The sequence below is a fragment of the Carettochelys insculpta genome, chromosome 28 (assembly GCF_033958435.1).
Source record: "Carettochelys insculpta isolate YL-2023 chromosome 28, ASM3395843v1, whole genome shotgun sequence".
Lineage (NCBI taxonomy): Eukaryota > Metazoa > Chordata > Testudines > Carettochelyidae > Carettochelys > Carettochelys insculpta.
In genome coordinates, this window is record NC_134164.1 from 10,214,006 (window position 1) to 10,226,189 (window position 12,184).

A 12,184-nucleotide genomic window follows, 5' to 3' on the forward strand; every position below is an offset into this window, starting at 1 on the left:
CCCGCGCCCTCCTCCGACACCCCTCCGGCCGCTACCCAGGTGGCTGTAATGGAGCGCCCGGAGGAGGTGGCTCCCGGCCTCGCCCTCCTCTCACAGGAGGTCGAGGCCCTGGGCCTCACCCCGGTGGCCCTGGACATGGAAGGCCTGCTATTGGAGGCCTGTGGGCCGCCTTTGGACTCTCCCCCACCCCTCCCACTTTCTCCCACCCCTCCCACCAGCGATCCCTCACTTGCCACCTCCTTCTGCCCTGAGCTGTCCCAAGGGGCAACCCCTCCCCCAACTAGGGACGACCCCCCGGCGGAGGTCGGCCAGCCCCCAGATGCCCTAGGGGAATTAGGGCTCCCCTTGCACCTCCCCTTCGTCCCTGCAACTGAAGACCCCGATACCCTCTCCCCCGACCTGCCGGCGCCTCCTGCTGAGAGTGCCGGCACCTCAACCTCTACCCTGCCATTGCCTCAGGAAGCCCCCCTCCTGGAGACCTCCTTGGCCCATATTTCCGCCCTTGCTCCCACCTTGGCCTCACTGCTTGCCACCCCCGCCATACCCCTTCCCAGCCAATGCCCCGCTCCAAAACCCGCAATCCCCCCCACTCTTAACCCTCCCCTTCCTCCTCCCTCCCATGACCCCCCTCTTCCCCCACTGATCTCTACCTCCCCTGCCCCCATACCTCCCCCTCCCTTTTACCCCTGCCCACTCATACCTGCCCCCGAGGACGTAACCCCTCAGGAGGCCCCTCTTGCACTGCCCTCTCCCAGCACCTCCGGGGCTGCTCTCCCTCCGCCGCCCTCATCCCTCCCAAACTCAGGCCCCAGTCCCTCCCCCAACCTCTTCTCTGGCCGGGGGGCACATAAGAACGCGAGGCCGACGGGTTCTCAAGACCCCGAGACCTCGGCACCCCACGCGCTGGCGGGCGAGATGCGCCAGTTCTTGGAGAATGTTCGCGGCTCCAAGAACAAGGTTACTCTCGCCCTCCAGCGCTGGGGAGATTTTCATTCTGCCCTGGAGTCCGCGAGGGCCCTTCTGAGGGAGGGTAAGGGGACCGGGAAGAGGGACGCCGCGGTCTACCAACGGGCCCGTGGCTTCCGTGACGCCCTCGTCACCTTTGGCGTGGCTCACGGCTTGCTGCGTGGTCCCACGGGAACCGCTGGCGCTCCCTCTAGCGAGGATCCTCCCCAGCCCTCCAAATGGCGCCGTTCATCTTTGCCACACTAAACGTCAGGGGCTGCGGGTCGGGTCTCCGCAGGTGCCGAGTGCTCTCCTTCCTCCGAGAGGGGGGGTACTCGGTCACCTTTCTACAGGAGACCCACACTACTCCGGCCGCCGAAGCCAAGTGGCGGCTGGAGTGGGGAGACGGGGTCCACTTTAGTCATCTCTCGGCCCGGCGGGCCGGGGTAGCGACCCTGTTCTCCCCAGACCTGCAGCCCGAGGTGCTGGGGAGTGTCGAGGTCGTGCCGGGCCGCCTGCTGTATCTCCGGGTGCGGGTGGAGGGGCTGCCTCTTCACCTTGTTAACATCTATGCCCCGACACTCGGCCCAGAGAGAACCCCTTTCTTCCGGCAGGCGGCAGCCTTCCTCGACACCATCGATCCTCGCGAGTGCCTGGTCCTCGGCGGGGATTTCAACTGCACCCTCGAGGAGCGGGACCGCACGGGGACCGAGAAGTGCCAGGCCGCTGCGGACGTCCTCAGGGAGCTCATTAACCGTCGCTCCCTGGTGGACGTCTGGCGCAGCCACCACCCGGGCGAGGACGCCGGCTTCACCTACGTCCGGGTGGTGGGCCATAAATCTGCACACTCCCGGTTGGACCGCATTTACATCTCGCGGCACCATCTCTCCCAGGCCCACGCCTCCAGCGTACGGCCGGCCCCCTTCTCGGACCACCATCTGGTGGCCGTGAAGGCTTCCCTCTCGCCGGGGAAGCGGGGGTCGGCCTACTGGCATTTTAACAACAGCCTGCTGGAGGACATGGGCTTCGTGGCATGCTTCCGGGAGTTCTGGCTGGCCTGGCGCGAGCAGCGGCACGCCTTTCCCTCAGCACGGCGGTGGTGGGACCTGGGAAAGGTGCACGCGCGGCTCTTCTGCCGCGACTATACTCGGGGGGCCAGCCGGCGGCGGGATGCGTTGATAGGGCAGCTGGAACGGGAGGTCCTTGAGCTGGAGAGGCGTCTAGCCACCAGCCCCGGAGATCCATCCCTCTGCGGCACGTACCAGGAGAAGTGGGACGAGCTCAGGACCCTCGACGCCCATCGGGCACAGGGGGCCTTGGTGAGGTCGCGAATCCAACTCCTGCGGGAGATGGACCGCGGCTCCCACTTCTTCTACGCCCTGGAGAAAAAGAGGGGCGCCCAAAAACATATCCCCTGCCTCCTGGCGGAGGATGGCACCCCTCTTACGGATCCGGTGGAGATGCGCGAGAGGGCTCGCGCCTTCTACGCCGCCCTTTTCTCCCCGGATCCAACCGACGCCGACGCCCGCAGGGTGCTCTGGGACCAACTCCCGTCGGTCAGCACGGGCGACCGGGACCGGCTGGAGCTTCCTCTCACTCTGGCCGAGCTCTCGGAAGCCCTCTGTCTCATGCCCACCAATAAATCCCCGGGCATGGACGGGCTGACCGTGGAGTTTTACCGCGTGTTTTGGGACGTCCTCGGCCCAGACCTGCTCGGCGTCTGGGCCGAGGCCCTGCAAAGCGGGGTGCTCCCCATCTCCTGCAGGCGTGCAGTCCTCAGCCTGCTACCGAAGAAGGGGGACCCCCACGACCTCAAGAACTGGCGTCCCATCTCGCTCCTCAGCACGGACTACAAGATCATTGCCAAAGCCATCTCCCGTCGCTTGGGGTCCGTGCTGCAGGACGTGGTCCACCCCGACCAGACCTACACCGTCCCGGGCCGCACCATGTTGCAGAATTTGTCCCTGGTCCGGGATCTCTTAGAGCTTGGGTGTAGGGACGACCTGTCGTTCGCCCTCCTGTCCCTGGACCAGGAGAAGGCGTTCGACAGGGTGGACCACGGGTATCTCCTAGGCACCCTGCAGGCCTTCGGCTTCGGACCCCGCTTCGTCGGGTTTCTCGGGGTGCTGTACGCTGCCTCGGAGTGCATGGTCAAGCTCAACTGGACCCTGACCGCTCCGGTCAGCTTCGGACGGGGAGTACGACAAGGCTGCCCACTCTCAGGACAGCTGTACGCTCTGGCCATCGAGCCCTTCCTCTGCCTCCTTCGGCGAAGGTTGACGGGATTGGCGCTTCCAGAGGCAGGGCTGCGGCTAGTCCTGTCGGCGTACGCCGACGACGTGCTCCTCGTGGCCCAGGACCCGGGAGACCTGGCGCGTCTGGAGGCCTGCCAAGCTATCTACTCGGCAGCCTCCTCCGCCCGGGTCAACTGGGTCAAGAGCTCTGGCCTGGTGGTCGGGACCGGCTGGCAGATGAGCCGCCTCCCACCCGCGCTTCAGGCCATCCGGTGGAGCGCGGGTCCGCTGCTCTATCTAGGCGTCTTTCTCTCTCCCACGCATCCCTCTCCGCCGGAAAACTGGCGAGGCCTAGAGAGCAGGGTCGCTGAGCGGTTGCGGAGGTGGACAGGGCTACTCCAGTGTCTCTCCCTCCGAGGGAGAGCGCTGGTGCTGAACCAACTCGTCCTGTCCATGCTCTGGCACCGTCTCAGCACCCTGGTCCCACCCCCCGGGTTCCTGGACCAGCTCCAGAGGTTAATCCTGGAGTTCTTCTGGCCAGGACTGCACTGGGTCCCTGCAGGGGTACTCCATCTTCCCCCGGAGGAGGGGGGACAGGGCCTGACCTGCACGCGCACTCAGGTCCATGTCTTCCGCCTCCAGGCCCTGCAGAGGCTTCTCAACACCAACAGTGCAGATAGTCCGGCGTGGAGCATGCTGGCGCACGCTTTCCTCCGCCATTACCGAGGGCTCCGATACGACCGGCAGCTCCTCTATTTATCCTGCAGGGACCGTCCGCGAGGCCTCTCGGAGCTGCCGGCCTTCTACCAGGACCTCCTCCGCACTTGGCGGCTGCTCGCAGCCTCCAGGTCCTTAGGGGCCACCGTGGGAGAAGACCTCCTCGCGGAGCCCCTGCTACACAACCCCCACCTTCGTGTGCAGGCGGCGGAGTCTCGCACGGTGCGCTGGAGGCTGGTCCTAGGTGGAATCACCAGGGTCGGAGACCTCCTGGACTACGAGCGGGGGGACTGGATGGAGGCCCCGGCGCTCGCCCGGCGCATGGGGCTCTCCGACCTACGCTCCTCCCGTCTCATACTCCAGGAGGTGAAGGCTGCCCTGCCCTCCACCGCTCACAGTTACCTTGGCCGGGTCCTGCGAGAGGGTGCACACCGCCCCCTTCCCACTCCTAGCCCTCCGGACCTCTTCATGGGCCCCGGCTTCGCGATCCTGCCCGCCCCTCTCCCCCCCATCACCTCAGCCGTCTGCACACTTTCCAGCCGGTCCCCTTCCGAACCGCGCCTCGACACCTTCTGTACACGCTCGTGCTTCACACGCTCCACTTCCCCACCCTCGTGTCCCGCCCCGATCACAAATGGCGGGACCTCTTGCCGTCATCGGAGGGTGGGGAGCCCCGGTGGGCCGGCCTCTACTCCACCTTGGTCCCGCGGCCCGCCGGGGACATCAGCTGGAGAATCCTCCACGGAGCGGTGAGCACGGGCGTGTACCTGGCGCGGTTCACCCCCATCCCGGACACCTGTACCTTTTGCGGCACGAGGGAGAACCTGGCGCACATCTACATCGAGTGCGCCAGGCTGCAGCCCCTCTTCCGGCTCCTCCAGAACCTCCTCTTGAGGTTCTGGCTGCACTTCTCCCCACACCTTCTCATCCTCTCACACCCTATCCGTGGCCCCACAAAGTCGCGGGACCTCCTCGTCAGCCTCCTCCTGGCCACGGCCAAAATGGCCATTTACAAAACCAGGGAGAGGAGGCTGGCAGGGGGGGTGACCTGCGACTGTGGGGCCTACTTCCGTTCCTCCCTCCGCTCACGAATCCGAGCAGAGTTCCTCTGGGCGGCGTCCACCAACTCCCTGGACGCCTTTGAGGAACGGTGGGCGCTGTCCGGGGTCCTCTGCTCGGTGTCCCCCTCTGGCTCCCTCATTTTAAACCTTTGACCCTCACTCCCGCTAATGGTTTTTCTTTCGTTGTCCCCCGTATTTACTTGGAACCGGGCTGTTTTTAATGGGTCCCCTCTCATCGTGAGAGGGGCCTTGTAGCCGTGGGCAGGCTACGCCTGCCCACTCCCCCGGCATCCAATAGGTACATCCTCCCCCCAGCTGAGAATTTGACGTCCCGGCAAAACACTGTTTCGATTATAACATCCACATGAATTCCCCTCTAATGGCCTGAGAAAGCTCACTATGGCTTCTACAAGTCTGTGTGCCAGATGTATTACATCCTCCCCAACCACTCCAGGTGCCTGATAAGTTAGTCTGTTTATGGGCTTTATGGCTCTATCTCGCCTTTTGAGGATGGGGATAACAGGGGTTGCAGGGTCCTCCTCTGATGGCAGGGACAAGGGGTGTCCACCCGGGGACTCCCCCTCCACCCGCATTGGTCCTTGTGCATCTCGCTCACAGACTGGGATGTCCTGGACAAAAACATCTCCGTCAGCTAATCAGGGTGTATCTGCACATGCCTGGCTCTTCTCCAACCTGTCGGCAATTGGGGCAGGTTCATCATCCCAGATTAGTCTTGTTGTGGAAGGAGGGTCCCAGGCCGGGGCCTAAACACTTCCGCTCTGGGATTCAGTGCCAAAGGTGTTGCCCTTTCCGCAGGTTCCTGGAATAGACTCTGGGACCTGGTTCCCACTCTAGGGTGTTCCATGGGAACCTCATCCTCTTCAGAATCACTCTCGAAGGTGCTAGATAAGGGAAGATCATCTCCACTGCACCCACTGCCTGTGTTGGGTAATGGATGTGACCTTGCACTTCCTTTGCAACCCGGCTGTATGTCATAGTCCATCTCTGCAGATGCACCAACCAACTCTCCCACGGGCAGTAGGAGATTCCTATGTACGGTCTTCATTGGCCCTGATCCGCTGTCAGGTTTAATCTTGTAAACAGGTAGGTCCTTAAGTCTTTCCACCACCAGGTAGGGTGTTGCCTTCCATCTATCGGCAATTTTATGTTTACCAGCAACCCCTAGATTCCACAGGAGAACTCGGTCCCCAGGTTGGAGCTCCTGAGGGCGCACTCTTGCATCATACCAGTGTTTGTTACGATCTGTGTTCCTGCGGGCAGCTGCCATAGCCAAACGGTAGGCATCCCACAGCTTTTCCTTTAGTCGAGAAACATACTGCAGATGTGTCTCATAGCCTTCCCCATCCCCTGACACCCTGAAACATAAGTCTATTGGTAGTCTGGGCTCTCGTCCAAACATTAGCAAATACGGGGTGGTTCCCGTAGCATCATTCTTTGTGGCACTGTAAGCATGCACCAAAAAAGCAACATGTTGACTCCAGGCCGCTTTCTGCTTCGGGTGCAATGTCCCCAGCATGTCCAATAAGGTTCGGTTAAACCGTTCTGGCTGAGGGTCACCTTGCGGGTGGTAAGGGGTTGTCCTGGACTTCTTTATTCCTGCCACTCTTAGCACCTCCTTTAAGAGTTGACTTTCAAAGTCTTGCCCTTGGTCAGAGTGTATCCGAGCTGGGAGTCCAAACACTGAGAAGTACTTTTCCCACAATACCCGTGCCACAGTGGTGGCTCTCTGGTCCCGTGTGGGGTAGGCCTGAGCGTATCGGGTAAAGTGATCGGTTACCACTAAGATGTTTCCAATATTCTTCGTATCCAGTTCCAGAGACAAGAAGTCAATGCATACCAGTTCCAAGGGTTTGCTGGTTGTGATGCTCTGCAGATAGGCTGCTCTAGTGGGCAGAGTTTTGCGTTGAACACATCGAGCACACGTCTCACATTTCCTGCGTACATCCTCGGCCATCCGGGGCCAATAGAACCTATTACGGAGAAGCTCAAGTGTTCTTTCCATACCCAAATGTCTGAAATCATCATGCAGAGCCCTCATGGCCAGAACCCTGTACTCGGTCGGTAGTACCAGTTGTGTTCGTCGATTTTGCAATGGATCTACGGTGACCCGGTGCAGCACGCCTTGTATCAGTCTCAGTTTGTTCCACTCCCTTAGTAGTATTTTACTTCCCGGAGTGGAGGGAACAATGGTCCGAGGGTCTTGCCCCTCTCTTTTTGCGAGTAGGGTGTCACAGATGTCGGCATCTTGCAACTGGGCTTTTTGCCAGTCCACCGCATTGAGCCTAGGCAATGGCGATTGATCCAACGCAATATAGTTCACAGAGGCCGACGGCACATTCTCGGGTGGTAAACCCAGAGTTTCAGCAATGCAACTCTCAGGGGCCTGGGACTTGTGATAACTTCCATTGCAAATGGCTCTTGCTCCATCTACAGGAATCTCAGCAGTCTCTGGTGGCTGTGGGCATCGTGACAATGCATCGGCGTCAATGTTGCTTCTGCCCGATCGGTACTGTAAGCTGAACTCGTAGCTGGCCAAGGCAGCTACCCATCTCTGCCCAGTAGCGTCCAGCTTAGCACTTGTCAATACATATGTCAATGGATTGTTGTCTGTCCATACTTGGAACTTAGCACCATATAGGTAGTCACGAAACTTCTCAGTGATGGCCCACTTCAAGGCCAAGAACTCCAGCTTGTGGATCGGGTAACGGGTCTCACTGTCAGACAATCCTCGGCTAGCAAAGGCCACAGGCCTATGTTTGCCGTCCACGTCTTGGTATAACACCGCCCCTAAACCCTTCCAAACTGGCATCCGTATGCAAGATAAAGGGTTTGTTTGGGTCAGCAAACACAAGGACTGGAGCATGAGTTAGGCAGTTAATGATCTCTCGGAAAGCTTTCTCACACCTCTCATCCCATTGTGATCCAAAAGGCTCTAGAGGACCACGGCACTTCTGCCCTGGCAGTCTTGAGGGCCCCCCCTTACCCTTGGTCTTAGCCTTGCTCTTGTTGAGCGGGTATCCGCAAGTGAGATCATTCAAAGGCTTGATAATGGACACATAATGTTCCACAAATCTACGGTAATATCCACTAAATCCAAGAAAGGTTTTAAGCTCTTGGTAATTGTTGGGATGTGGCCATGTGACCAGTGCCTCTATTTTGTCTGGATCAGTACTCACACCTTCCTGGGACACAATGTGACCCACATACTTCACCGATGTTCTACAAAACTGGCATTTGTCAATAGAAAGTTTCAACCCATAGGCCTCCAACTGGTCGAGGACCTTAAGAAGTCTTTCTTCATGCTCCTCCAATGTTCTTCCGAATATGATCAGGTCATCCAAGTAAACCAAGACTTGCAGTAGGTTCATGTCTCCTACAACTTTCTCCATAAGACGCTGGAATGTGGCTGGTGCCCCGGAAATCCCTTGCGGCATGTGTTCGAACTGGTAGAACCCTAATGGGCGGATGAAGGCTGTCTTCTCTTTATCTTCTGCCCCCAAAGGAATCTGATAGTATCCACTTCGAAGGTCTAAAACTGAGAACCACTGGCTTCCTAGCTGGCAGTCCAAGGCATCTTGGATCCGAGGCATAGTGTACTGGTCAGTCACCGTACGGCTGTTTAGGGTGCGGTAATCAATACAGATCCAGATTTTTCCATTCTTTTTACGGACCACAACAATGGGTGAAGCATATGGGCTGTGGGACTCTGTAATGATGCCATTCTCTGCCAGCTCTTGAAGATGCTGTCGCACATCTTCCATCTCAGAAAGGGCGATCTTCCTAGATCTCTCCCGGAAGGGTCGAGAATCATGCAGCCTGATGTTATGTTCAACCCCTTTTGCACATCCCACATCCCACTCATGCAGTGAGAATACCTTTGTTCTCTTGCAAAGCTTTTCCCTTAACCGCGTCTTCCATTCCTCAGACAGTGGTGAATCTCCAAAGTCAAATTTTTCTGGATCTATCATTGGGGCCGGAGTACCACACTGGGGCTTTACCACTGCATCGGGCTCAAAAAGGTCTGCTATCTTTTGCCCTCGCTTTACAACAATATCACGACTCGTCTCATTAGCGATTAGTATAGTCACCTCTTCCTGGGCTTCAGTGGGTAAGGCTATAACTCCACTGGGAACCAGCACTCCTTCAGGAAGGCCTCCGTCAGCTGGTTGCTCTACCATAGCTAGAGTCCCTCCGCTGCTCTTTAGCCAGGTACTCCTAGTGAGCACCTCTTGCTCTGTCCTTGCAGGCTTTACTATGGGAGTTATGCCTGCATACCTCAGGGCACCCATTGGTAGTTCAGGCAACTCCTGTTTAGAATCCTCAATTTTTTTGTAGGCTTCAGCACAAAGTGCATGAATCATCAGGGTGCTCAGATATTGGTCCCCAGCCCGTCGTCTGCAATATTCTGCCAGTACTTTAAAGAGACTGGAGTTGGTCCCTATTAGCACCGACACATCAGAGATCCCCTTTGGGTCGGGGCATATTAAGGCAACTGTGTCTACCTCCTCTCTTACCCCTGCCACATCTTCTGGGAACTCTAGGTGCACGATGATATATCCCGCATAGGGGTATTCATTCAGGCTGAGTCCACACAGGCCGAGACCTGTCAATGGCTGGATAGGCAGGTGCCCAAGCCTTTGTTGATAGAATGACTGGAATATGATCGTCACTTGAGACCCTGTATCAAGGACGGCTGTACATTCCACCCCTTCTATTTTCACATTGACTTCTGCTCTAGGTCCTATTAGTCCTTGTGGGAAAGCCGTGGGTCTGTCTCTTCGAGGGGAGCCCTCGCTTCCCGAGGGTGTGGGCGGCTCCTTTCCCAGACCCTGTAGCCGTTTCCCGACTTTTCCCAGGTGGCCCTCAGTTTTTGGTACACCAGTGTTGGATTTTCCTTATTTTGACATCTTGCTGCAGTGTGTCCTTCCTGACCACATTTGTAGCAGAAGAAGGATCCTATACTTGGCCGGCCTGCAGAAGTAGCTGTCCTGAGCCCAGTCTTATGGACTGCTGCTGCTAGCTGTTCACCACTCCCTGGTGCCCGGGCTGAACCTATAGCACCCCTCAGTTCGTCCACCTGCACCATCAGGTCTTGCACTCTCTGGGCAAGCTCCTCTCCACCGTTCACCATCAATGTTTTGGGGAGTTGCGAGGGGGCTGTGCTGCCACGTTTGGATGGTTGAGTGCCCCCGCTCTCACTGGTGGCCTGCCTTTCTTCCTCTTCTCGGATCTCTTTAATCAATCGCGAATAGCTGGGTGGGGCTGCCAGTCGTTCCCTTAACCGAAGGTGGAATAGGATTGGGTGCTGGTATTGCGCTCCCCTCACAATTTGGGACACTCGAGTTCGATCCATTTGCTCTGCTGTGATGGCTCCATGCAAGACAACTCTCTGCAGTAGTTTCTCCAACCTCTGAACATAGGTTGATAACTTTTTGCCTCTCTGTTGTCTGGTGCTCAGGAATTTGCAATAAACTTCCTCCAAATCTTCAGTCCTCCCAAAGGCATGATTGAGAGCTTCTAAGCAGTCATTTGCACTAGCATCCGGATTACCCAGCTTCAATGTGCGAATGACATCCAGCACAGGACCCCGGAGACTCTCTATCAGTCGCCTTCTCTTCTCAGCTTCAGGTACTGCCCACTCTCGGAGCATTTCAGTGGTATGTTCTAACCAGGGTTCAAACGCTTCTTCCCCTGGTATTGGGACCACACCACCCGAAAATAAGTGTAACTGACGGTGTGAGCTAGACTCATGATGAGGTTGCAGGACCTTCTCCAATGCTTGTCCCAAAACTTTGACCCATACATCCATAGAAGGGCCAGGGGCCGATGGTTCAGCACTCAGTAGACTTGACACGTCTGCCATAGTCTTTCCTTCCTGTGCCAAAAAGGCTGTTATCTGCTCCTCAAATACAGCATGTGAAGCGGGGCCTGTTGCAAAGGCCTTGGTGATCACAACTTTCAAGGTGCCACTGGGAATCTTTATCTCACTTGGAATCTGCAAAGAGTCCACAACTACTGGCAATTTCTCATAGCACCACAAATGCTTTGTCGTCTATGTCCCCGTATGTGACACCTCGTTAGAGAATCAATGGCTTTTGTTAGAAGGGCCTCAATTGGGCCATCTTCCATACCCTCAGGTATCCCTAAAACTAATAGACAATTTCTAGGGTCAATACCCAACTCCTCACACCAGTCTTCTAGCATACGGCCAGCCATGGTATAAACTCTAACTTATCCCGCAACAACAGAACTACTTCTTACAATGTTATATATATATATGTGTGCTTGCGAGGGGTACTACCCAGCAAAAGAGATCCCGGACGAGCCCCCACTTATGTAACCCTTCTGTTAATGCCAGATGCCTGCCAGAAGGGCCGGGTTCAACTCTTGTGGGGTTTTCCTATCAAGGATACAACCAACCGGCTGGAGCGCCCACCCAGTGGCCTGGGACAATTTCACCCCCATGCTGGGTGCCTGTAAGGCGGTTCTCCCCCCGCCCCCGCCTCGCAAGCACAGAGTGTGAGATAGAAATTGTTTGTTTAATGACTGTAACCTACCCCAAGGTTACAGTGACAGATGCAGTATATCTCAGCAAAGAGGAGAGAAACCCCCCTTTACCCAGATACCATCCCCATATGCAGTAGAACCCAGTCTCTTGCTGGGGCTCTTGGCCCTTTTCCACACACACACAGTTTCAGGATGTACCTTCTGCGGTGCAGTCCCAAACCCAAAGCCCGCAGATATATCACCAGGGCAATACTAGCTGTCCACTTGTCTGTAGCCTCCCCTTGCTGTCACCAGCCGTCTGCCAGTCGCCGTCATCCGCCGCCGCTCCTACCAGCCGCCTGCCAGTCTGCCACCGCTCCTACCAGCCTCCCACCAGTCACCATCATCTACCACCACCCACCACCACTCCTCCTACCAGCCTCCCTCCAGTCTTGCTGTCATCCACCAGTCCTAACCCCACTGCTTGGGACCACCCTAAGGCAGAACCCAGTGATTTTAGCTCTGCATGGCCTCAGCTGCCACTCTGTGATTTCAGCTCTTGGTATCTCTAGTGTGGGGTTTCACAAGCACCCTAGTATCCAGCTCTTATCTTTCAACAGGTGGGGAGGGTTAGTCATACCAGGCTTATATCTATATGGCCAAGACATAGACAGGGCCAAAGCACTCAGCAAGCTGGTTCAACCAGTACCCCTCCCCTTC